Source organism: Colossoma macropomum, unplaced genomic scaffold, assembly GCF_904425465.1.
Source record: "Colossoma macropomum unplaced genomic scaffold, Colossoma_macropomum, whole genome shotgun sequence".
In the NCBI taxonomy this organism is placed as follows: Eukaryota; Metazoa; Chordata; class Actinopteri; order Characiformes; family Serrasalmidae; genus Colossoma; species Colossoma macropomum.
In genome coordinates, this window is record NW_023494794.1 from 1,850,270 (window position 1) to 1,877,705 (window position 27,436).

The 27,436-nt window shown below is 40.9% G+C and overlaps 1 protein-coding gene across 3 annotated transcripts in view; it reads left to right on the forward strand.

Moving 5' to 3' along the window:
• tmem132e (transmembrane protein 132E) overlaps nt 1-27,436 on the forward strand; it is a 391,143-nt gene that overhangs the window by 287,317 nt on the left and 76,390 nt on the right. The window lies entirely within an intron of this gene.

Sequence of the window (27,436 nt, forward strand, 5' to 3'; positions counted from 1 at the left end):
TTTGTCGGAAAGGGGAATATGACTGGCAGACTAAACTAAAAACTGCAGGAGTGCCTGATGTGTAAATGGCCAGTGAGTGTATTTGTGAACCTCCAGTGCCTTTTTTTTCCAAACTGTGCAGTTTGCAATTAGGAGCGGCTGTGATTTCTGCACTTTTGCCCCTCAGCTGCTTCATAGTTCATTTTAACAGCTGAAATTTTCAAATAATAAGTGGATCCTTCAAGGTAACAACTAAAACTAATGTATCAGCTTGGCGAACTGCCATGCCCCTCACTGAAGCGTGTGTGTGTGGGCAACATTCATTGCTTGTGTGTGTAAACATTCATTGCTATCTGACAATATTAGCAGCAGCTTTGAACTCGAGTGACCCAGCCCTTTCACAGCTCTTTCCCAGCCCTTTTCCAGCCCTCGGTGGACTGCAACCCGCTATCTCACCTCTGCTGGAGACGCTATATTGCTCCTGCACACGGATAGCTGACACTTGCTCAAGCAGAACCAATGCTGTTAAAACACTCAAGCATATACAAACAGCACATGTAAAGAAAAAAAAAATGAAGAAAGGGTTTGAGGGAGGGAAACGGATGCAATATTCACAGTTGCCCTGGATATGGCTGTCTGCATGCTTTGATGTATTTGCATCAGAACAAGATCAGCAGGAGCCGTTGATCATCGCGGCCCTGGGGCGAGAAGGAAACCTTCCTTAAATAGATTTTTTGTCAGTGGAAGGGCACTGTAAATAGACAATGTGAAAAATATATTCCTCACTCGCATTTCCGCAAGCCCTGCGTGCCAAAGCGGCATTGGGCCTCGTATTGTTCCCTGGGGCACGCCGCCTATCTCCCTTCATTTCAGGGCCGTCAGATTCTCCAGTGAAATATACAACATAAAAGAGGTACATAACCCGTAACGCTCTATATTTTCGTGTGATATGTGGTGTCTCCAGTCTTGGCTGTGTGAAGCTAGGAGGGGAAATGTCTTTAGACACGTTATAAAATGAAATATGAAACATGTCTGGAGACTTTAGAGATAGTTGAATTTGTTAAAATAGGTATGGGCTGCTTTCAAAGATGACTAGATGATTTGGTGATTCGTTCTTGTTCTATACTCTGCAATAATTAATAAATTACATTTTTATTGAGTAGTTTTAATTGTTTTATACGCATATATTTCCTATATTGGCATTATTAATGTATTTTAGATCTCAGTTCACTTTTCACATATATATTCATGGAGCTCTACATTCAGCAACATATTTTTCTTTACTTAGCGCCTGTTAGTTTATGTACCAGAGGAGGATCTTCTCTATAAGCGTTTTATTTTATAGGTTTTCCTCCGTCTGTCTGCGCTAATACCCCACGCCTCACGGCTGGAGAAAGACTGTATGATGGCTCTGACTGTGAAGCGTGTGAAGCCCTCGCCTCTCTGAAGTGATGGCTCGGCGTTGCGACGGCGGCGGCCACTCCGTGAGGCTGATTTAAATGAGGCGGTAGAATCTGAGCATGCCCTTATTATGGGATGCCTCGCAGCCAACTGGGCCACATTTGTTCTGGCGATTTCCGTTGGCCTCCACTGCTCTTTAATGGCTGTTTAGTGCCTCGGCCCCCTTCTGCTCTATCTCACTTGTTTCTCTCTTTCTCCATCCCTCGATTCCTCTCTCTCAGAACCCTTTCCCCTCTTTTTGTTTTTTTTTTTTCTTTGCAAAGTTATTCAAGGCCAGAGGTCTACAGAATTTGCTGGAAGATATAGCAAGCGAAGGGGAAGAAAGGAAACATGAGCATGGAGTGTTATTTAACCTACAGCTAGGCAATGTTGTTTTTGTAGTGGGAGTGTAGTGTTATCTTGTGTGGGTGGTGCAGGCAGCTGTTTTGACACTATTATGTTCAGTGTGTGTGTGTGTGTGTGTGTGTGTGTGTGTGTGTGTGCCTGACTAAGGGAACCAATATACATGAATTCCCATTTCTCAGGGTACTCCAACCACAAAGTGCCAATTCTGGGACGTTTCATGACTTTGGCCCAGTTCCAATCTGAAGAAACTCCTGCTTCCTCACTTCCTTACTTACCATGCTGAAAGGCAGCATTTGTCATACCTGAATGATCAATATATCGTTTGGCCTGGAAAATTGCATGGCTTTTTCAGCACCGGCAGCAGGGATGCTGTTTTGAACAAAAATGTTATTGGGTCTTAAACTGCACTAACAACTCACTTGCCTGACCCTGACATGAAGACAAGCTACAGAGAGCATGAGAGCAAGGCCAAAACTTCTTTTTTTAATATAATAACTTACTAGAGTTTTATTCAGTAAAGCACTGTTTGACTAAAACTATTGAAGCCTGTTTCATTTTTGACTGTCTAACGTCATATCAGCTGATACCACAGTTTAAGCACCTCCGAACAAATTAAATATTTGTTAACTTTCTAAGTGAAAATAAGTGAACAAAACGCCAAATATGATATTTTTCTGCTGATTTAATGCACAGTTGGCTGAGTTTATTTATTTGCTGGGTTTAATGCATTAGAAAAAAAATAATAAAACAAAAATATAAAATATGCTGTAACTTTTGCACAGGCCTTATTTTATATATTTTTTTTCCAAAATGCAAATTCAGCAAATAAGTAGAAATTGTGCACTACAATTTGCAGAAGAATGTCGTATTTACGTGTGTTCTCTGTAGGATGTGTACTTATGTGCACTTAAATGTGACATTTTTCTGCAAGTTGCTATGCAAAAAATCCTTTTCCACGGTTTTCGTGTCATTACTGAAACACAGAGTTTTAATCCGTAGGTGGAGCTTTATATTAGCCACACCCGTGCATTTTAGAGCAGGAAGTGAGACCGCGTTCCTGTCCCTCAGGGCCACATGCTGAGCAGTTAGATCCCATTGTTTTGAAGTAAATGTGTCCCAAAGTCTGAAAGTCAGTGTGGAACAATTAGAATTGTCACTACCGAAACATTTGGTAAAGTTTCAGTGGAGTTATGATTCCATTTTGTGACTAACAAAACAATGTTCCTTCATTTCTTTACATATTAAAGGTATAAAGTCACTTAAAGTAAAATGATTTTAGCCTAAAGTTCAAGCCAGTGTTTTAAAGTCCAGTATGTGTTTTCAGCTCTGACTTTGAACCGATTCTGTGGTATGATCCATATAGAACAATCTTTGGTTTATTTAAAAACCGCCTGTCGCCCCCCTGCCTCCCCATCTGCTGACGCCCTGGGTTGTCAGTGAACCCCACCGTTCCCCCGAAATGTTTTCACAACTTGACCTCGATGAAGATACATGGACGTGGCTAGTGCTAGTTTACACTCAGAATCAGAGGCTGGCTGCTCTCATTAGGCTGTGAGTGTGTGCTGAGTGTGAGTCAGTGCTGAGTGGAGCCCGTGAGCCCCTGTGGGTCTGCAGGTCTTTCACCAACCCCTCAGAAACAGCTAAGCCAAGCTGAGCCTGTCCTGCTCCATCAGCGCCATGTGTGGTGCACTGCCCGCCTCGCTCACCTCCAGGCAGGCCTGCCGGAGCTCGGAGTGGGCCGGCGGGCTGATGGGGAGAGACAAGCTCAGCACACACTGCCTACTCTCTGGTGTATGTACATCTCTCTCTCTGTCTCTCTCTCTCTCCCTCTCTCTCTCCCTTTCTCTCTCTGTCCTCTTTTCTGCTTATCATTGGGGTGACTCCCTCAAGGCCTGCACCTAGTGCCGATGCAGGCAGTGAAAGACGCACGTGTGTTGCGCTGGGAGTTTTAGCTCAGAGTGTGCTTGGAAATGAGTGAGAGAGAGAGAGTTGGTGTGTGGAGTCAGAATGTTTAGGTCTTATTTCCTCTTTTTCCCTTGTGTGCTTTTTCTCTTTCTGTGCAGCTTTAGCTGAGCGTGGTGGAGTAACTAAAAGCAGGAATGGAAGACTCAGCAGTTACAGTGGACGTTACGGCAAAAAGAAATATCACGATATTTGAAGACATTTTCACATTTTGCCGTGATATTCCTGTGATGGGAAAGACGAAATGAACCAGCAAACACCAGTGCTACGTTATGAACTATGAGAATGATTTTTATCATAAAAGTGTTCTGGTTCTGACATCTGATGTCATGTTCAAAGCGGTATGCACTGAATACAGTACTGTTTCAATTTTCAGTATGTATCCACACTTCGTCTTTATTACAGCTTCCATTGTTCTCAGGAGACTTGCTTTCAGTTCTTTAAAGAAATCAGGGATGTTGTTTCACACCTCCAAAGTTCAGCCTTAGAAGTTGGTTGCATTTTCTGCTTCTCGCAATCCACGTAATCCCAAACACATTCAGTGATGTTGAGGTCTGGACTCTGGGGTGGTCGGCCCATAATACTGAGAACAGTAGCAGCTTCTTTTTCTTTTTTGTCTATTTCCGTTTCTCAGTATCAGCTTTTGACAGCTACACATCCCTTCAGACTCATAGTGCCGAGTTGTCTTCTCACAGTGGAAGGATGGACAGAAACACCTGTGGATTTTTTTCAGATCTGAAGCAACAGTGGAGCTTGATTTTCTCCTCTCTCAAAGATGAAAGCTTTAAGTGCTGTTAATCTGATGGGGACGGTTTTGGGGGTCTGCCAGGTCGTGAGTGGTTGTTAGGAGCCCCATTTTCTCTATATCTTTCATTTTTTACGCTCCGGTTTTGGAATCTGTTTTTTTCCCCTTTTGATTTTTCCTCTTCCTTATACAAGTGGATTATATTCTATCTAATCTCCTCAGAAATATAATATAAAATATAATATAAATGAGAATTTTGACCATTTTGATTGGAAATTAAATAAATAAAGGTGTTACTTTTGCACAGTACTGTAGATCTGGAGATTTCAACATTGAGCTATCAATGCTCACGCAAGACCCAAAAATTAGAGTAATGGCATTTGAATGTTATCACATTGCTTGTGTGGCATTCCAGCCTTTTTTGTAAGCCTGCTAAAAGATGAGGCCAAAAGTGACGGACGTTTCATTCACATTACATACTGGTGTCTAGATGAATCAAACCACATTGTGAACATCATTAAAAATACACTATTACAGCTTCAGAAAGAGCGTGAGAGTCAGAGAAATGTCAGTTATCTTAACAGATGTTTGAATTTTGCCCTATTTTACCAACAGTGGCACATTTGATACAGATGTGTGAAACAGCTATGAAACAAAATGGTTTGATTGTCAGCCTGCGCTGAATATCTAAAGATCTCGCCTTTCAGTGAGGTGAAGTTATTCAAAGACAAACACATCACCATCAATGGAGCCTCTGAATTTTGTGCTTTATGCATCGTCATTTAGCTAGAATAACAGCATGTAGTCCTCACCCAAACTGTCGAGGTGAAAGAACCCATACACAGGCATCTAAAATCATCCCTTCAAAATTTCTCCAGATCTGTCAGGCTATGGTTAAGTTTTCATATAATTTTTTGCTCAACTTTGCCAATGGTGCCTATAACCGCAGTGGGTACCGTAAATAGATACTTAATTTTGCTGCACAAGCTCTCCACCCCATTCACCCTGTCTTCAGCCTGTTTTTGAAGCAAGCATAAGAAATAGTTTCCAATTTACATACTCAACCTTTCTTCTCAAAGCCACCAAGGATAGAAAAACGAAATGGCAAGCAGTGTAAATAAATGTACAAACACATACCATCGCTAATCTCCATGTCTGTTCGCAGATGATTCCCCACAGCCTCTATAAATGCCGAAAAACAATCCGTTTGGGATTAAAACTCTCTATAGATGCTTTTTGGAACAGAGTATGCTAGCACAGTTTCTTTCTGTGGGTTTTAACTTGGAGGACTGCGAGGTGGCAACACTGCCAGCTCTACTGAAAGTACATTCAGGAATGAATTCTGAAGTGGCTTCTGTAGTGGTCACCCTGAGGGCTTATCGCAATATTAGGTGAAGGTTATTTTGTTTGTCTTGCAGCTTTGAAGAAAAGATGTATCGGAATTGCCCCATCCCATGTAGGCCTCTCACAATTATTACATAACCTGATTGCAGTCGCCGGTCCATTTTCTGGCTTGGTAATGTTTGTTTTACCTTTAAAAGTTCCATTCAATGAACAAAAAAAGACAATTGAATTGTTAATCAGTATTATGTATATGGCAGCTAATCTTCAGCAAAAATTCATCCTTTCAAGCCTAATCCCGAGTGGCAAGCTAGAATCATTGAGCCTCTATTGCTAACCTAGTGGGTAATATGACCTTTGACAAAATTGTAAAAAGCTCCAGAATTAGGTTTTCTACTAGTAATAAGTAAAATAGTAGTATGTTGTCAAATATGCTCAAGTTTAAATATGTTGTATTTGGCATTTTTTTTGTCGATTTGTCAGCTTTTTCCTCCGAGATCCTCAGAGGAAGGGCCTCCGCGTTGATAAGAATTGCAGAGCAGTAGTGGCGCCTTACTCGTTAACATGGTGGTCATCCACCAGCAATCACATCATCTACTGGTGATGCTTCAGGGTTCCATTGATCCATCTGAGAGTTCTACTCATCACCCACCAGCAGTACGCTGGCCTGATTCCAATCCCGATAACAATGAGCCCTTGCTCATTTCCCCTGTCCCCCTTCCACTCAGCGAGCCCGTGACGCAGGGACAAATTGAACTGTTTTCAAAGCCAACAGTGCTTAATGGCCTTGTTTCTTTCTAGAGATACTGCTGAGGAACAGTGGCTCAAAACGAGCTGTAAGTTGAAAGGCATGATCGGGAATTATAAGTAGCTGCATTGTTTAAAATGAACTTGGCCATTGGAAGTGGAAGTGCATAGGGCACGTGAAGAAAGGCTTCCTTTTGAATTGGAATTGATCCACGATTGTTTACAACGGGTGCAAATAATATTTCCTTACTTTCATTTCCAAGGTGTGCTTTTGTCGTCTCTGTGACTCTCACGTCGTCCCCTACCATTAGCAAGCCAGTTTTAGCGCAAGCTTAATGCTATTAGCTCCAGTGGCAGTTTCACAAAATTACCAGTTTGATTAAAGCTGTTTAATCTGCATTAAGGGAATCTGAACGATAGCGTAAGCTTTCGGCTAATCCCCCCGACTTTTTCATTCTCATGCAAAATGAAAATAATCGGTTCTAATATTGTGGCAGGAAACACGCATTAGCGGACATCTCTGTGGCACTCATGCGAGACGCTGGTCTCTGCTTTCGGAGCGCCACTTTTCCAAGAAGTCTCAATTAAACATGAGTGACCAGCTGCATTATGAGGTGATAACTTCCAGAAATGTCATAACCATCCTGTGTTATTCAATCACTGATTGCTTTGACCTATAAATATGGGTCGGCTGACCGATTTTAACACGGGAAAGTGCTGGTATTAGGGAAGATCCTGTAAATATTCCCACCCTAGATGGTGATTTAATAGTTATTTGAATCTTCTGCCAGGAGACGTTGTAGAACAAGTGAAAGAACTCATTTCCCTACAAATTGGTACATATTATTAAATCATTTGCTGGGCACATGGCATCATTTGTCTCTATGGAAACCGCTGGCATTGGCACGTTCAGGCCCCGGTGAAAAATGAAGCATTTCATATTCATATTGTTATAATGGGGGAAATGATTGAGCAGCCAAGTGTCTGTGCTGCATTTGAACTCTCGTTGTTGGCTTCGTTCGGCTGCACGGGGCCAGAAAAATTAGCGTCCCTGAACGTTGGCCACCAGAGGATTCCTTTTGAACCTTTGTTCACTCTTCGTCCTTCATGCGTTTGCCAGCGGAGACGCTGTTGTTGGCCAGCCAACGACAGGGTTCAGTTGCGTGGCACACTGCAGTTCATAATGAAGGAATTATGGTTTTATTGGTTTTACAGACAGTAAAACACAAGAGTCTCTGAAGCTGGGCGGACACACCACCACTTTCAAAATCCTAACAGATTTGGAAAACTGAGAGCATCACACACTTCCTAGGACATGCATGATAAAGGATAAGGCAAAAAGAGGGGTCAACACACACAGTAAAAAGCACTCAAAACCCCAGATCTCCCCCTTTATCTCATGATATAAACAAAGCCACACTGGGCTGGACCTGTTTGTGCTTTTTTGCATGTGAGAAACGTAGCAAACATGCGAACTGGGGATGAATACGGGGCTGAAACGCAGACGTGACCATCAGAGCTGAAGAAAAAAAAGACTACAAACTGCCTGCTGTCTTCTACAGAGGTCCAGAGATACGGACGTCCAGGGAGGCCATGAGGTAGTTATAATTTTCAAACGGAAATCAAAATAGGCCATGAGCTGTTGCTATAATTTTCTGGATTGCTATCTTGAGATAACAAGTCAATTATCTTGTGATCTCAAAATAGAGTTATCTTGAGATAACAAGTCAATTATCTTGTGATTTCAATGTAACAGTTATCTTGAGATTACAAGTTAATTGTCTTGTGATCTCAAGATAACAAAGTTGTAATCTTGAGATCACAAGATAATGAACTTGTAATCTCAAGATAACTTTATTTTGAGATCACAGGATAATTGACTCATTATCCCAAGATAACAATCCAGAAAATTATAGCAACAGCTCATGGCCTGTTTGGATTTCCATACTGAGAGGCCATGATGTAGTTATAATTTTCTGGATTGTTATTTTGAGATAACAAGTTTTTTATCTTGTTATCTCAAAATTGTCATCTTGAAATAACGAGTTACTTAAAAAAATCATTAAAAATTATGCAGTGTAGGCCCAGCTTTAGTTAGCTTGTAGGTTAGCGGATTAGCAACACTCTGGTTAAAAGTGCTGCGGCTAGCTAGCTGTGAGTGTGATCACAGTTAGTTTCTTACACGTGCATACACATAAACACACACACACACACACACACACACACACACACACACGGTCTTCATGGGAAAAGAGCAAAAGAAAGCGTCAGCGTATCTTCTCCGTCATACGCGAGCTAATCTGCTTTCCCTCCTCTCTCTCTCTGTTTCCTCATTTCTCTCTATACTCCTGCTCCCTCTCACTCAGCCCGTCTTCCTCTTTGTCTTCCAGCTCGCTGCTCTAATCCTCTTTTTCATCATCTTTCTCTCTGTTCCCTTTAACTCGTCCCCGTCTTTTCTGCTGTCATCTCCATCGCCGTTGTTTTTGGCTCCACGCGAAACACACATAATGACGAGTAGTAAAAACAGGGCGAGGCGGTGCGGAACAGCGAGCGGCCGGCTTTCAGAAAGGGCCTCAGAGCGATTATTATTGTTATTAATGCCCAGCTCGGGTCAAAACCCGTTAACCAGGAACTTCCTGACTAGCGTGGTCAACCATGAGCAACTTCAGCTTAATTCCTTAACTGTTCTCTGTCTTGCGTGGGTGCTTTTAGGGTGGATCCGTCTCATAAGAGATGCTTCATTTACGCACAAACTGTCACAGTTCTTAAAGCGATAGTTTGGCTAAAAACCCAATTTTAGTCATTTTCCGTAGCCGATATTATAGTCGAGAATATAGTCGAAATTAGGCATGTTTGGTTTTGTGCTGGAGTTTGCTAACAAGCTAAAACACTGCAGCACACTTTTGTCCACTGTTACAGATGACAATACATCATACAGAGTCAGAAACCACATGAGGAGGTCTGTCTGTCTTGATAGCTTGAGGAGGATTTAAACATGCAGTTTGCACAGTGCTAGTTGGTGAGATTTAAGCTCCCGCTATTGGTTAGCTACTTTAGCTTTGCGCAAAAGAAACGAAACAGACGTCAGACAAACATTCCTTGGCTGAACAGCTACATTTTTTGGTCAAACTGTCACTTTAGTATGCTGGTACTTTAGGGGAATCTAAACAAGAACTAATCTACTTGGTTATTTTTCCACACCTGAAGCAGCTGAAGCTGTGTGAACACTCTCAGGTGGGATGTATGAGATTCTGGGCAAAAATTCAGAATTCCGAGGCAGCGTTAGGTACAAAAATCCTATAAATACTTCTATATGGACTTAACCTGCACATGAGTACAGATGTGTGTCTGTGTGGTACCAGGTTGTCACCAAAAAGGAGAGGAAGAAGAATGCTGCATTTTAGAGGGTCAGAAATGAGGCCGACCCTCAGAGTGACACACCAGGGGAGAGAGAGAGAGAGATGGAGAGAGAGAGAGTAAAAGCAGAGCAGTAGCCGGAGGGTAGGGGGTGGGAGGCAGGGGTTTGTGGAGTAGATTAAGGGCGGGGTTGCCGTGAGGACAGGTTGGGTATATTAAAGCACACACAGGGTCAGCCAGAGTAATCACTCGCCAGGGCTGCTCAAAGACAAAGACTCAGGTTAACACTTTTTTTTGATTATGTTCCTCCACTCCTCACGCAAAACTCCTCATGATTCACGCTGCTTTCCTTTTGCACGCACTGCCGAACAGCCCATGTCACTGGGAGGGGCCCGTGTACTGTGTTTTTGTTGTATTTAATTTTACTTCTCGACTCCCACTTAGAATTTTGTGACTTTATTTCCACACTTTCCACATTTTCTGTCCCTTAAAATTAAACAGGCTGATTAAAAGTAATATAAGTAAATGTCTTAAGTTCTGATTGGCGGCTTCGTATTGTGCCATGTTCAAAAAGCATTTCAGGCTGAAACACTCCTTGGATTGGCAGAGCAGAACTGCTGTGAACTGTGTAGGCGCATGTATGTAAATGAGATGATTTTCATGACATCACAAGTGGGCTAGTTTCACAGCTTCCATATTCAGTTTTCCATATATGGTCTGTGTGGTCTGGAGAATAAATAAGATGCTTTGAAACCATACCAAGGTTTACATACTCAATCAGATTCTTTTAGTTGGAAAAAAAACAGAAAATGTATTTTTCCCAGGGAGTGGGCTCTTTAATATAACTTGAAGGGGCTGCTTTTCAAAATTCCTTTTGCTCCATTTGGCTTTAAATGTTCACCCAGTGTAAATGAAAGCATGTCAAGAAAGAGTTTTGAGGCTTTCTTATAACATATATGATATATTTTGAAATTATTTTTTAATTTTGTGTTACAGAAGCTCATATCCAGCAGTATTTTGCAGGCTGTCTGTACAGTATTCTGCAGGAAATCACAACATAGGCCTGATATGAACTGGATCCAGCAATGTAGGTGCCAACTAGCACTTTAGAACACTGAGAGCGCTGCTTTGCATTTAACACCAAAGGTGATAATGGAGAGGCCTGCTTCTGGAGCAGTAGGCCACCTGCTGGTTAGTTGTGGTCATTACTCCTTTGACTGAAAAGCCAGCAGCTTAAAGCACAAAGGGCACATTTACAAAGCATATTAGTCATACATTATATATATTCAGTACCCAGTTAACAATAGACACATGATGTACTTCATTAGAACTACATGAGCAACTACTTTGTCAAAAACACCTAGCTTGTGTTTCCACTCACTGGCCACTTTATTAGAAATACATACAGACAGTACTGTGCAAAAGTGAGAGACCAGCCTTCATTTACTTAGTTTCCAGTCAAATTAGCCATCAAATGCGAGTTATTCACTTTTCAGTATTAGAAAAAAACAGAATATATATTTAACAAAAAATTACACAAAAGATCCACAAATAAATACGATAGCAGATTTTTCAGTATTTGGTGTGTCCACTCTTTGCCTTTATTACAGCTTGCATTCTTTTCAGGAATCTTGATTTTAGGTTTTTCCATGAAATCTGCAGACATTTTTCCCCCAATGTCATTTAGCATTTTCTGCTTCTCATGATCCAAGTTATCCCAAACACATTCAGATATGCTGAGGTCTGGACTCTCAGAACGGTTTATTGTTTTAAGAACACCAGCAGCTAATTTTCTAGAAAACTCCTGTTTTTTCATGTATTTTTCTTTGACTTATGCAAGGAGATCATCTTTTATGTAATCTCCTCAGAAATATCTCATTAAAAATTAATAACTTTTACTCAGTGCTTATTCCCAGTTTTAACTGAAATGGGTCGTCTCACTTTTGCATGCTACTATACGTTATAGCTCCACTATATAGTTGCCCTCTATCCTGTTCATCATTGGTCAGTTTCTGACCACAGAACTGCTGTTGGCCAGATATGATTTGGCTGGTGTTTCATTCTGGCATGGTAGCGTGTGTGTGGTGCTGGTATGAGAATCACTGTTAGGTTGAGAGCCGATCACCACCCATAAATATCCAGCAGATATGTGGTCAGAAACTGACCATTGATGAAGGACTTCAGGATGGGCTAACATAAATTATGCATCAAGCAGATGAGCTTCGGTTACTGTACACCAGCAAGATGGGTGTTTCTCATAAAGTGGACACTGATTGTATGTTCATTAGACTGTATATTCATGGTGCATCGTTAGTGATTTTTGATAATATTTTCTTTTGATTAGATATTAGCTTTTAGCTGTAGGATCTACTGTAAAAGCCAGTAGTTTCACTGAGCAGCTGGTCTGCTGGATGTTGGAATTGCTTTAGAGGAGAGGAGAGTGTGTGTGTGTGTGTGTGTGTGTGTGAGAGAGAGAGAGAGAGAGAGAGAGAGAGAGAGTGCTGTGGCTTATTGTTCCTGGCAGAAGGGTTAATATGAAAAGCCTCCATGCCAACTTCAACCCACCTCCACTTTTGTTATTTCCATCCTGTCACTTTGGGGAGAAGATTCAGGAAGACATTAGCAACGGCGAGCGGTCAGTGTGCAAGTGTGTGCGTGTCCAGGTCTTGGCTGCCTTTGTGTTTGAATTATACGAGTGTAAATTTCTCATCCCTCAACAGTTTGATTAAAATTCTTTAGAAAATGAATCGCTGTGTCATGAAAGCTCAAATTTCACCATGATTTGTTTCAATTTTGATTCTTCAGGAAATGATTCAATTCGGTTATGACTCTTTAGGAAACAGTTCAGTGCATCCTGCAGGAAATGATCCGTTTCAATTATGATCCTTTAGGAAATGATACAGTGAGTAATTTGGGAAGAAGATTTGGGAAGACATTAGCAACAGTGAGTGGTCAGTGTGCATGTGTGTGTCCAGGTTTTGGCTGGATTATAAAAGTGTGAATCTTTGATCTCACAATGATTTGATTTGTTTTTTTTTTTAGTAAATGATTCAGTTTAATGGAAGCTAAAATTTCTCCATGATTCGATTCAGTTATGGTTCTTAAGGAAACAATTCAGTCATTCAGTCATTTGGGAAACAATTCAGCGCATCATGGAATCTCAAATTTCACCACAGTTGAACTGAATTACGGTTCTTTAGGAAATTATCCAGCTCAGTTATGATTCTTTAGGAGGTGATTCAGTGAGTCATGAAATCTCAGATGTGACCATTTATTTGATTTGATTATTTTATGATACACCAGGTTACTTTTAGGGATTTTAAGTTTAAAATAGCTCAGTAATTTGATTTTAGCTAAGTTATGAATGCATGCATTATTAAATGGTTTTGCAGTGGATTGTAATGGATTATAATCTATTCTAGTGTTCTAAAATCAATGCAGCGGCATTTATCTTTAGATTAATGCATTTTTGGAGCCCTGCTAGATTACTATTGTTTTTCATTTCCCTCTCTCTTTCCTCTCTCTCTCTCCCTCTCTCCCTCCTCTTCCTCTAGTGTCTCTTTCCCATCATTCCCCCGTTGCGCTGCAGGCTCTCTTTTATTGTCTTTGACATTCATTCAGAGCATGGACAGAATCTGATATTTGGTCGATCTTCAGAAGTGCTTGACATGACATTTATCTTCCCTTCAAATTAATATATGGTGTCAGTCTCTGTTCTCTCGCATGGGAAGAGCGAGACAGAGAGAGACTAAAAAGAAGGAGAGAGAGAGAGAGAGAGAGAGAGGAGCAGCGATAGAGAGAAATGTGTGCCAGCATTGATGAAAAATCTCGCTGTACCGCATAACAACAGCCAACCTCACTAGAGCTGAACCCAGCCTGCGCTCTCAGTCAGTCCCAGCATGCCCAGCATCTAAACATGCTAGTTCACTCAGCAGAGCAGTCCCTGAGCAGCCAATCAGAATGTGACATCAGGTCTTTGGAGCCTATTAGGATTCATCTCCTGCTCAGTTGTTCGTCCCTGAAACACTGCCGGCAAGCCTTTACCTCTCGTTTCATCACTTTACATGATTTTTTCACATTTCTTTACTTTCATTTTTCTTTACTTTCGCGTGTTTAGTTTTTTCACGTTTCATTACTTTCACATTTTTAGTTTTTTACATTTCTTTCATTTGTTTTTTTCATGTTTCTTTCATTTCGCATGTTTAGTGTTTTCACGTTTAATTTCTTTAATGTATTTAGTTTTTTCACATTTCTTCAGTTTCGCGTGTTCAGTTATTTATGCTTCTGTGCTTTCGCATGTTTTTTTTCATGTTCCTTTACTTTCGCATGTTTCATTTTTTCATGTTCCTTAACTTTTGTTTGTTTAGTTTTTTTACGTTTCTTTACTTTTGTGCGTTTAGGTTTTTCACATTCCGTTACTTTCGCATGTTTAGTTTTTCCGCGTTTCGTTGCTTTGATGTGTTTAGTTTTCTTCACTTTTCTTTACTTTTGCATTTTTAGTTTTTTTTTCACGTTTCTTTACCGTTGAGTGTTTTAGTGTTTTCATACTTCTTTACTTTAATGTGTTTAGTTTTTTCACATTTCTTTGCTTTGGTGTGTTAACGTTTTATTACTTTAATGTTTCGTTTTTTTATATTTCTCTTGCTTTTGCGTGTTTAAATATTTCATATTTCTATGGTTGTTTGTGTTTAGTTCTTCTTGTTTCTTTGGTTTACACTGGTTTTGCATACTGTAAAGTATTTTTGCTCAAGTCAGTTTTCAGGTCTAATACACACGACTCAATGAAATTTTGCTTTGTCTTTCTAGTATTTAATATGTACAGTTTCTGCAGACCAGTAATAAAAACATGCTCATTTCTATTTGCGCAGCTCAGCTTTCGCAGAGTTTTGATGGCCATTGTGTCCGTTTTGTTTGGCTGTGCTTTTAAGCAAAGACGAGTGCGCGTATTCCTCTCTGTCCACTGACATGGGCAGTGAAATGTCAGCGACTTGGCCGGCGGAACTGAGCTCCACTCGTCTTATCAAATAAATTGGACCCCCCTCCCCTCGATCGGCTGGGCAGAAAGGTTTCGGCTGACCCGCGGCTCTTTTGCTCGCGGAGGCTCGCTGATGGGAAAACTACTTAGAATAATTGTGGTCTGGGAGGGATTGCCTTTCTCTCTCTCTCTCTCTCTCTCTCTCTCTCTCTCTCTCTCTCTCTCTCTCTCTCTCTCTCTCTCTCAGCAGCAACAGTGAGTGGTCAGTGTGTGTGGGTGTGTGTGTGTGTGTGGCTGCCACCATTGCCTCAGATTGCTATTGTGTTTTATTATGTTCTCTCTCTCTCTCTCTCTCTCTCTCTCTCTCTCTCTCTCTCTCTCTCTCTCTCTCTCTCTCTCTCTCTCAAATCTCTTTCTCAAATCTCTTTCTCATTCTCTCTCCATCTCCCTCTCTCCTCTTCTCTCCCTCTCCTTCTCTCTCATCCCTCCCTCTCTCTCTTTCTCCTCTCATTCTCCTGTCTTTCCCTTCCTCTCTCCTTCCCTTTCTCTATCTCTTGCTCTCTTCCCCTCCCACCTTTCTCTCCTTCACTCTCTTGCTCGTTCTCTCTCTCTCTCTTTCCCACTTCCCCTTTCTCTACATCTCTCTTTCTCTTTGTCTCTTTCCTCTCTTCCATTCTCTCTTTCTTTCTTTCATTCTCTCCCTCTCACTCTTCTCTTTCTCTCTCTCCTGCCCTCTCTCTCTTTCAGTCTCTCCCCTTTTCTCTCCCCTTACCCCTCTTCGTCCCTCCACCCCTCTGTCTGTCTCTCTCTCTCTCTCTCTCTGTCCAGTACAGGGTATTATATTATGTGAGTTATGTGAGGGTTTCTAGGTTCATCTTCACTCTTCCATCACTTTGTATTTTGTCTCACAGTCGTGATGCTGTACTTCATGCTGTTTACACCTGGCTCCTGGTCTTGGTTCTGAGGTTTGGGGTTCTGTTATAACTGTCTCGCTCATTTGTGACTGTAAATATTCCCAGCCTCAGTGGATAACACACATCTTGACAGATTTTAGTTAGTCAAGCAAGGCTAGCCCTTTGGTCAACCATGGATGAGGAGGACGTTTGGTTGACCATCACTGTATACTGCGGTCATTTCATTAGTCTTTTGTTGTATAACAATGAACATATGATAACACAGCACTGTTTAATGCAAAAAACCTTCGCTTTATAAGTACTTTTTGGTCACCAAAGTCTTATTTAGCACCAATCCAGCGGCGTCCTCTTCTCGTGCTGGGACTGAATCTCAAATGGCTCCCTGCTCCCTACATAGTGCACTACGTAGGAATTTAAATACTGGATCCTGAAGCACAACAGTGCAAAATATAGCTAAGAAATAGTTATTTGGGATTCAGCCACATCCATACTCGATAAATAGTGCACTATTTGGCTGTAGAGGCTAGAATTTCTAAACTTTCATAGTTAGCACACTATGTAGGGAGTACAGAGTTGTTCGGGATTCAGCCTGGGGTTGATGCGACTTCTGAATGAAACATGAACATATGAAGAGCAGAATACATTCAAGTGACATTTTCTAGACTTTTACATTGCTTCTAGACTTTTACATTGCAGGTACGGGTTTTAATTCAAGCCTGTGATATTAATGATGGAGTTGTTTAGGCTGTTTACTATCTTTTAGCTAGCTGCCCAGCCTAGTTCTAGTTAAGAACATAAGTTGCCAGCCCCTCAGTTTAAACAAAAAAATGGGTTCTTAATTTAATATACTCAGTGGTCCCTATGAGCAGCATGAGAGATTATTTCATTAACAGCACAAGGGTTTTTTTTTCGTGCCGTGGCGCAGTAATACACAATTCAGTTGTTGTGATGCGGTCGTAGGAGTGGTATATCGTGGATTTTACAATGGCTTCGAACGCGACTCAGCCAATCAGATTTTAGGACCGGAACTATCCGTTTTATAATGCCTATAATACCACACAACAGCTGGAACCAAATTCCTTGTGTGTGTCAACATACCTGGCCAGTAAATCTGATTCTGATTCTGATCATTCATGCACTGTAGCGTCAGACACTCGTTCTAGTATTTACTGCTTAAACTCTCTGCTTCCTGTGTTTTGCACCCAAGGCAGAATGATAGCAGTGCGTCTAAACGGTGCTGTTTCAGTATATACCACTCGATAATAACTCCTAAAAGTCCAGTTAGTTGTGAGTACCACATTGATTTATTGTCTTTGGTAATTTCATCCACGGAGTGAGGCCTTTAGATTGGAGTCCCACTGAAGGCTGTGTGCTTCGCCGTCAAGGGAGAATAAAGTTGGTTTATTTCGCGGTGGCAGTGCTGTAGTATAGATGGCTGCATTCTGCTGTTTGCTATAGTGGAAGGAAATCTCTGCTGATGGGAATTCTCTCTGCGCGCTCCGGGAATGACTTTTTTTTTCTTTGCTTTGTTCCAAACTTTGATGAAATGCCATCTTTGTGTGTAAGTCCTGCCTGTCAGGTCGGTCCTTCTTTGTTTTGCATTAAAGATAACTGAGGCTCTCTCTTTTTCTCTCTCTCTCTCTCTCTCTCCCCCTCTCCCCCTCTCCCTCTCTGTCTCTCTCTCTCTGTGAATCATATATATGACTGCCACTACTGATTACACCATGTGTCCAAACAAGCAGACGCTGCCCACTATAGCATCCACTCAGTGGTCATTTCATAAACATACCCTATAGGTCTGCCTGTCCTCTGTCCTGCCATTCCTGAAATGAGTAATGTCTCTGAGTCATATTGTACTTTTCCCCTCTTAGCTCTTCTTTTAGTTCACTGCATAGAGTACTTAGTTGATGTTGGCCTTATTTATGCAGTGTAAAGTCATGGCAGCTTTGTTGGCTTTAGGTCCTATTGGCCGTAGGATGTTTCAAGCAATAGAGCAGCATAATCTGAGAGAAATATGTAAACATTCATAAATATGTAAACTTTGGTAGCATATTAGCATATTAAGTGTTTTCATTTTCACTGTTTCATCACCTACACATCTCCAACTTGCACATGCAATGCTATTCACAGTTCACGGTAGGTGGGCTTATACAAGACCCTGCTGATATATTGGTTGGTGATTTGACAGCTATGTTGGTGTCATCGTTTATATATATATATATATATATATATATATATATATATATATATATACAAAATACTCTATCATATCTACTTGCAGCACCTGTGTGAACTACAAAGTGCATGAGTGCTCTACATATATATATATATATATATATATATATATATATATATATATAGAGTTGAAAGTGCTGAAATTAGATATGACTGAGAGTATTTTCTATAAACTGTCACTGCATGTCTTCATTATGTTTAACACAGTTATCCAGGAACTTTTGTTTTGTTCTGTGAGATCTTTGTTAACTTATAATCCCAGGCTTATTGCATACTAAGACTTGTGATTCAGTAACTACAGGGACTTCAGTGCAAACTGATTGAGTTGTTCTTAGGTTATAGATGTGTGTAATAAACTTTGCGACCCCCTGTGGGCCCTGGCCGTTTAAGGTTTAAGATTAAACTGTTTGTAAAAGAATGTGAAATACAATTAAAAAGCAATAAGAAGGTGTTGATACGTTAAAAAAGGGCGCTTCTGCTTTACTGAGGAAGTGATAATGGAGATTAAGTCCACCCCAAGCTTAAGTAAAGTGGGTAGTCGAGAGCTGAGAATCATATCAGTAGACCTAGTGGAGTCTAGTGTTTGATATCTGAAATAATAATTTCTATATCAATTATACCATCCAGTATTATTAGTTATCACAATAATAACCAATAATGTGGAAAGTCTGCATAAGTAGCCGTGCACACTGCCAGAGACTATGGAGGCTGCCCTTTCATTTATTTCATTTCCATTCAAAACAGCCATTAAGTGTATGAATTAAGAAAACAAACCAGAAAAATGTAAAATTGCACAGAAGAATAAATATAAGTTTTTAGTATTTAGTGCGTCCACTCTTTGCTGTTATTACAGCTTCCATTCTTTTTAGGAGACTTACTTTCTTTTTTTCCACGAAATCTCCAGTGATGTTTTATCGCACCTCCAAAGTTCGGTCTTTGTAGTTTTTACAACATTTTCCAAAAGCAACTTCTCCAGAAATGCAGGTTGAGATCCCTAATGGTCAAGCTAAGGGAAACAGTGGCAGAAACACGGCCGCAGCACTGAGAGGAACTCGGACTCTAAAAAAGAACCCGTGCTCCTCTGGGCTGCGCTGTGCAGGCCTGGTGGAATTACAATACAAATTTGGCATTTGTTCATGTTGCACTGCAGCGGCTCCTAACAGTCCTCATTATTGATTGATATGTCACTAAACGTGCGCCGAGGTCACGGCCTGCGCTACCATTAGCACACATGGCCGGCTGAATAATGCATCGGGGTGTGTAGAGTGTGGAGGAAGGGCCCATTTGTTTTGACTGACGAACTGAATCTGCAAAAGTGGCTCGTAGCTCAAGAGATACTAATGGAAGGGGCCCCTGTGTCTACAGATGAGTGGAGAGAAAAGAAAGAAAAGAAATAAATAAATAAAAATGAGAATGGCTCGGCTGGCCAGGTTTAGCCGCTGAAGAGGGGCTGCTTTTTTGCTCTAATGCAGAGAGAGTGAGAGAGAGGCTAATGCCTTAGAGACATGCTACTGCTGACATTTCTCTTCCTGCTTATTTACAGGATTTTCTCTCTCTGTTATTTTTTATTTATTTTGATTATTTATTTTTTATTAATTTTTTTTTTTAGCTGGTTTTCATGGTCATATTTTTAACAGACCGCTGAGGGGACGGGCGAGTGAAGGCCAGAGTTATCCATCATCGCAAACTTTTCCCACCATAGCTTCCAGTTAGCCCCCCGCTGATGCCAGATCAGTGGTGCCCACAGCTCGGGCCCGACAGTAATTGCAGCTGACCGGTCCAGGATCGGACCGGAGAGAGGAGAGGCCTATCCTGATTTTTTTTAATTGGTGTGCAGAGTTCACAGGCCATGAGCTGCGACACTAGCGAACACAGGCAAGTGCTGAGACAGCTGTTTTGGAATAGGGGGGAGGGTAGAAAGAGAGAGGGAGAGAAAGTGGGAAAGAGAGAGACGCATTGGTTGGTTATTTGTAGACTGTGTCAGAGCTGGGTTGTATTTTTCAGTGTGTGCTGTGTGAGGGTCCAGGAGTGCCCACCATATGCTTGTTTATTTATATGACAGCGCAGAATCTGAAGGGGAATTCCACTGATTTTCCTAATTTTTTGTACAATCTCATTATTAAAGATTGAATTAAAGGGGAATTCCACCGATTTTTCAAAATTTCTACATAATTCAGTCATCGAAATGTAAACAAAATCATTCAATGTATTGATGTGAAATGGTTCACTGTAGATAAACATACCTACTCGAACTCTGTTACAGTGGTGGTGATAGGAATCAGGAGTCATGGTGTCCACCATGTAAATAAAGGCTTCCAGTATGACCACATGTCTTCTGAGTTTATATTTAATGTTGCTGGTAAAATAGTTGCAAAAAGTAGTATTTTGCTTTACTTCAGCCTGTATGTAGCTCTCAAAACTAAATACGGTGTTTCAGGCCTCCAGCAACATATTCATAACCATTTGTAATACCTTCCTGTGAAGGAGCTTTTAGAGGTATCAAACTCTTCAGACGACACTGACTCTGTACGTTCCTCTAGAGCAGAACATTTCACATCAAACCTCTCTGAATGACTTTGTTTGCATCTTAACGACTGAATTATACAGAAATTTTGAAAAATTGGTGGAATTCCCCTTTAAGTCATTCAGAGCAGTTTGATTTGAGAAGTCTCATTCCGGAGTCAGAATTGTTCACAGTGGTAGTGATAGGAACCAGACGTATAACTTAAGTATGCATCATCTCTGAGGTTGATTTTCTTCCGCTTTTTTCTCATATCCTCATCCTTTCTGTTACTTAGCAACCCCACACTGGACCACCCTATACCTGTACTGTGATCCTCAGCACTCCTTTAAACGGCCCACCTGACCATCCTCGGTATATTTTCATTTGTAGGTACATTAGATGTCCACTTTCAAGGCTAGCGTCATCTTGTAAGATACCTCATTGATAGCTGCTGAAGCTCTGGCCTGCGCCTCTCTGATATTTAATTCCACAACCAGTCAATGGACTGTGACCATTGCTGTTTTGGTAGAGGCCAGAGGAGGTGAGATAAGGGCATCTGGTAGGTCTGGTTAAAACGGGCGGCTGGAGCGGCCGCTGTTGGTCATGGTCCACTCCTCAAAGCGGGTCCGTGTGTGTTTTCTTTCTTTTTTTTATCAGGTAGGTGCAGCTGGAAGAGGCAGTTCAAAAGGAACGGGAGCAGGCCTTTGAAAGCCCGTTTGAGGTTAATCCTGCAGAAAGATTGCTCTCTCAATGCATGTCCGAGAGTTCAGTCAACCTTCTGACATGGTCAATAGAGGTCCAGAAGAGCTGCTAATATGGCTGCACAGTACATTGTTTGTATTGTTTGTATTGTTATCGAGGTACAAGCTTTAGCAGCACTCATATCAGAATATGCAAATGAGCTTCATAGCCAATCACAGAGCTGTTTACTGTCTGCTATGAGCATCATGTCCAATCACAGGTCCAGATGGGTGCTTATGTGGTTGTTTTGATGTAGTACAACAATTTATTATTTTAGTTAAAATAATTCAGATTAATCTTTCATCTTCACTAAGTAGCTACAGCTGTATGCGAAAGTTGAAACATCTGGGTCAAATTACATGCTTTGTTAATGTTCTAAGAAGACACACCCTCTACAGAGAACACGCTGAAATAGGGCATTTTTCTGCATATTTTAGTGCACATACTTCTTATATATATATATATATATATATATATATATATATTCTTATATATGTTCTCATATTGGGAAAAAAATAAAGCCTAAAATATAAAATGTGCCATAACTTATTTGCAGGCCACATTTTGTGTTTTACTTTTTCCCAGCATTTTAAATTCAGCAAAGAAGCTGTGATTGTGTATTTAAATGTGCAGGAGTGTGTTCTCTGTAGAGGATGTGTAACTTATCCTCACTTAGAAGATCAATAAAACATGTCATTTGACCAAGGGTGCCAAAACATTTGCGTATGACTGGACTTGGAGAGGCACCAGGCTGCATCAAACACATTGACAGCTACACATGACAGAACACTGTTCACAACGAACGGTACATTTCACATAAAACCACTGGGACCAAAATAATATTTTACAGTTTCGCGTTTTGTTTTTCACTGTTAAACTAAAGTTTCTGGAAACTCTCAATTTGTGGTTCTTTTAAAGAAGCATTTTTATGATTGAGATGTGCGAGTGTGAAGAACCTCCTCCTAATGTAAGGGTTCTAGATAGCAGCTATATTGGTTTTGTTTTCTAGAGTCTGTACGTCCGAGACAGGAACCATTTAAAGGGGAATGTTTTAAAAGTTCTGCAGAATTAAATGGTTAAGATGTCATTCAGAGTGGATTGATGGGAAATGCTTCATTCTAGAGAAGAGTCGGAGTTGTTCACAGTGGTGGTGATAGGAACCAGACGTCTTTAAAAGCTCCCTCACGGAAAATTATTACATGAAATGGTTATGAATATGTAGGACGTGTACATTTACAGCTATATTTGTGCTGTAGACGTGACGACCCCTGGTTCCCATTACCACCACTGTAAAGAAATGAGTCTGTACGCTACTCTGCAATGAACCATTTCACACCAGACCACTCTGAGTGACTTTGTTTGCATCTCCACCACTGAATTATGCTGAATTTTTTAACAAATTGGTGGAATTCTCCTTTAAATACTTTCATTTTCCATTCAAAGCACACAAGTTCCATCACACAGGAAACACTAGCAGCTGTAGATGCCTACACTGATATCCGATTGCCATCTGATTGCCATCTAATCTCTCTCTCTCTCTCTCTCTCTCTCTCTCTCTCTCTCTCTCTCTCTCTCTCTCTCTCTCTCTCTATCTCTCTCTCTCTCTCTCTCTCTCTCTCGCTCCCCCTTCCCACAATGTTACAACTCAGCACTGCTGGGAGATCTCAGAGCTGTTTACTCACGCTGATAAGCCAGACCGTTATCAGAGAGCCTGAGCTGATCGCCCTGATAGCTTGTCAGTGATCTGCAGGTGAAAAAAGTGAAAAGAAAAAGTGCACGCCTCGTTCAGCATGTCAACCGCAGCCAAGCGTCCCTGTAATCAAACACCTCTTTAAAGGTGTTAACCACCTGCCTCGGAGCATCACAGCTGGTGTACGTCACCCTTCCTGTCCTGATCCAGGATCAGCCTTACCAAGTCTTTGAGTTTTCGCACTCCCTGTGCTGTAGCTGCGCTTTGTTCTGTCTGCTGCGCCGCACAGCACAGCGCTTCTCGTCCGGTGAGCAGCATCCTTTAATCTTTAACAACGTCGTGGGTTAACAAATGCCTCTCGAATGCAGGTGTATATTTCCATATTCCAAGCACAAACTCACGACAGAAAGCCAGCTCAGCTACAAGAGAGAAAATGTAAGCGAATTCAAAGAGGCTGTTCGGTACTGCTTTCTTTTACAGTCCATTAAAGGGCCCATTTTATGGAAAACCAAATTTAGTAAATGAGTTTAAAGTTTGTAAACATTGTTAAAGTGTCTTCCCAGTTCGTACAGTCCAAAGATGGAGACTAAGCTGCACAAACAGCCTGTTTTCAATTCATTAATTTGGCTTGAAAAAGCCAATTTACTGCTGTTTGTTTTTTTCTTATTATTATTTTAGAGTCAAAAATATGCAGCGCCGCTCCTCCTACAGCTTTCAAGCTAAAACTACAAAACTTTGCAGGATCATAGAGCCTATATTCAAATAGGTTGCTCATGTTTTTTAAACTAATTCGAATTACGGTGTCTGTGCAATGGGCCTCGTTCATCCATCGTTCTTAAGAAGAAATTTCAGAGATTCTGACATTCACCAGTTTTTTATTATGTGGGATTTGTTCTTAGGTAAAAACTGAATCTACACACACTCAAGAGCACAAAGATGCAAACAGTTCTGTGCTTTAAGAACACGTCATGAATCTGATGTAGACTTTTTCTTAGGACCTTTCTCACGAACATATTTAAGAACAACCTTAGGAAGACGATGGTGAATGAGGCCCAGTGTCCATAGGAATGAATGGGGGAAATCCTGAAACTGAGTCATTCCACTTACATAATCTTATAATCTTATTCAACTACAGTCAGTATACACTCTGTAGACAATTGTTTTTAGACACTCCTCTCATGTCACCATCATGCAAGTATCCTAGTGAAACCTTAGCAACCACCTGGGATACCATAACAACAGCCTACCAACACCTCAGCAACCACCAGGGATTGCATAACAGCCTACCAACACCTTAGCAAACCCAGGACATCCACCAAGCAGCACCCTAACAACACACTGGAACACCATAGCAACCTCATAGCAACACCATAGCAGCTACCTGGAATTATTATATAAACCCAATTAGATTATCAAAAGTGTTCTGCAACTGCTTTCACTTTTAAAGCATTAGCTGTCTTTCTCGAGCCAACTTTCCCTTTCTAGTTGTTTCTCTGATGTCATAAGAACCAATTCATTTACATACATCCATGTGTTCAGCCTACAGCAGTTTAGCCACGCCCATTCATACAGAAGTTATGAGTGTCTCAGGTCTGAGTGCTTTTTGATTTCTGGATAGTTCTTTGAAAAGAGCTGATTTGGATATTGCTAACATCCACTGAGACAGCGTGAATACAGTTCCTCAGATTGACAGACTGTAAACGCACTGCACCCGATTAATTACATAAAATATGAATACATTTCGTAACAGTTTAGAGCATATTGCCCATGTAGGCTCGAGGTTAAAGTGGACGCGTTTGTGCTTTGTATAGCAATCGTTCTGCGTCATCCCTGAGCCCGTGCGCGCTTCTTTTGGTAAATTGGGCCCTGAAGGTTTTGGGCGAGCTGTAGAAGAGCTGTTCCTGTTTAGTAGTCAGTCTCTCCACTGCGGCCCTTAATAAAGGCCTGCCTTGGCAGAAAGCGTCTGTGACATGAATAAATAATTGTAGTGTCTTCACTGAAGCTGTTTGCGTGGCTTTTTCTATGCGTGTTTTTTTTTTTTATTTATTTTATCACGGCAGAAAAGCTGGTGCAGGGTTTTATTTTGTGTGTGTGGGGGAGGACCACTGTGTATATCAGCAAAGCCTTTTCACTTTCTGTGTGTATATATTGGTATCTGTGTGTGGACCGCTCTGTCTCTATCTGTCTATTCCAGCAGCCCTTCAACTTCATAATACAAGACCTCATATTCACTGGTTAATCTGCTCCAGGGCACAATTCATTGTTGGCTCCACCAGAATGCCACAAACCAAATACATGCACTCTAAAAAAGAAAGGTGCCCAAAAGGGTTCTTTGCCATAGAACTACTTTTTGTTCACTAAAGAACCTTTGAATGGCTTGTCCATTTGGTTCCCTAAAGAATCTTCCAGTGGATTGGTTGTATGGTTCTATAAAGAACCTTCCAAGGGATTGTCCGTTTGGTTCCCTAAAGAACCTTCCAATGGATTGTTCGTATGATTCTATAAAGAACCTTCCAAGGGATTGGTTGTATGGTTCCCCAAAGAACCCTCCAAGGGATTGTCCGTTTGGTTCCCTAAAGAATCTTTTAATGGATTGTCTGTTTGGTTCCCTAAAGAATCTTCCAATGGATTGGTTGTATGGTTCCCCAAAGAACCCTCCAAGGGATTGTCCGTTTGGTTCCCTGAAGAACCTTCCAATGGATTGGTTGTATGGTTCCCTAAAGAACCCTCCAAGGGATTGTTCATATGGTTCCCTAAAAGAGCCTTTCAATGGTTCATTTAAAGAATGTTTGTCAGTAGTGCTAATATCACTAACAGTGAATGGAAGTGAATAGTCACTGCTTAGCATTACTCAGATGATATCATGCTAACTGGTGGACTACTAACTTCTAAATTAGTACTTTACTACTATTCTTATTAATAATTATTATTGCTACTAAATTATTCATTGTTAGCAGCTTTAGCATGTATTTGAGCTGTTCCTTTAAAAAAACATTTATGTCAATGAGAAGCGAGTGAGAACCAGGGCTGGACTTAAACTTTTTGAGCAGGTAGCACTGGTGCTAGAAAAGGAAGTGGAACGGTTTGTCATTTTAACTGTGAAAGAAATCTGAAAAATCAGAAGCAGCATGTAAAAGCATTACTGTTCATTCTGTGAACTGGACAGTTAATTCTTTTTCTCCACAATGTATATTAGCATTAGCATTCACATAGCATTTTTGTGCATCACTGAGAAAGACGGTAAACCCACAACCGCAGGAGCTCACAAATATACTGTTAAATGCAGAAAAACTCCCAGACAAACGACACGTTTTGTTCATTTTCTACGTGAAAGGAAATGAACACATCCTCTACAGCAGGGCTGTCCAATCTTATCCACAAAGGACCAGTATGGCTGCAGGTCTTCACTCGAAACAGCCTGGAGCACACCTGATTCCACTTGTTCAGTCTTTACACTGCTGATCATGTGAGCTGCTGCTTTGCTGGAATGAAAACCGGCCCTTTGTGGATAAGATTGGACACTCCTGTCCCTACAGAGAACACACTTGAAAGTGGCATTTTTCTGCTGTTGTTGTGCACAATTACTGTTTATTTTCTGAGAAAAAAGAAACATAACATTAGATGTGCTGTAACTTTTGCACAGGCCACATTTTATGTTTAATTGTTCCCAATATGTTAAATTCAGCAAATAAACAGTAATTGTGCGTTAAAATGTGCGGACGTGTGTTCTCAGCAGAGGGTGTGTCAACTTATTTTCCTCATTTTCTTAACTTATTATAATTTTTTGTATTTGCACAGGATTATTTCCTGTCTATTCGACAGTATTGTCCGACTGTACCGTACATAATGTGAAGGTTCTATTCTAATTGAAGGCTTTTGTTAGAACCCTACATTCAAGCCAAGAACTATTTAGCAACCTTCATTGTTCCTCTCTGAAACATTAACACAGATGCACACATCTGTGCACTCGCTGAAACATTAAGAATTTGTGTGATGGTCAGTCTCTTGGAAAGAGTACGGATACTATTTGTTAGTTGAGGTCAGAAAAATCTTTCAGATTGTTATGCAGTTGCATAACATGGTGTAATCCACTTCCTTGCAAATCTAACAGTACTTTGTAATGTGGTGACCTCTGCATTTGCAAAAGGCTCTTTATTTATTAATCTTCTTTTCCATCCAGGACAAATGCAACTCGTCTTAACCCTGTGAGGCCGGGATGAAAATCCCTGTTTTCCTTTAGAGTGTTATATATATATATATATATATTGCTTGGTGTTACTGTCAGAAATGGTGACATGATCATGCAAAACACGGTTATGCAAAATCAGAAAGGCCTTCACGTACATCAGAAGTGCTCTTGCTTACAGTGAAGTCAGTATTTCAGCTGTTTTTATCCTTGGCGTTCCGTGTCACTGCAGAAAGTGAAGTGGGTCATGACTGC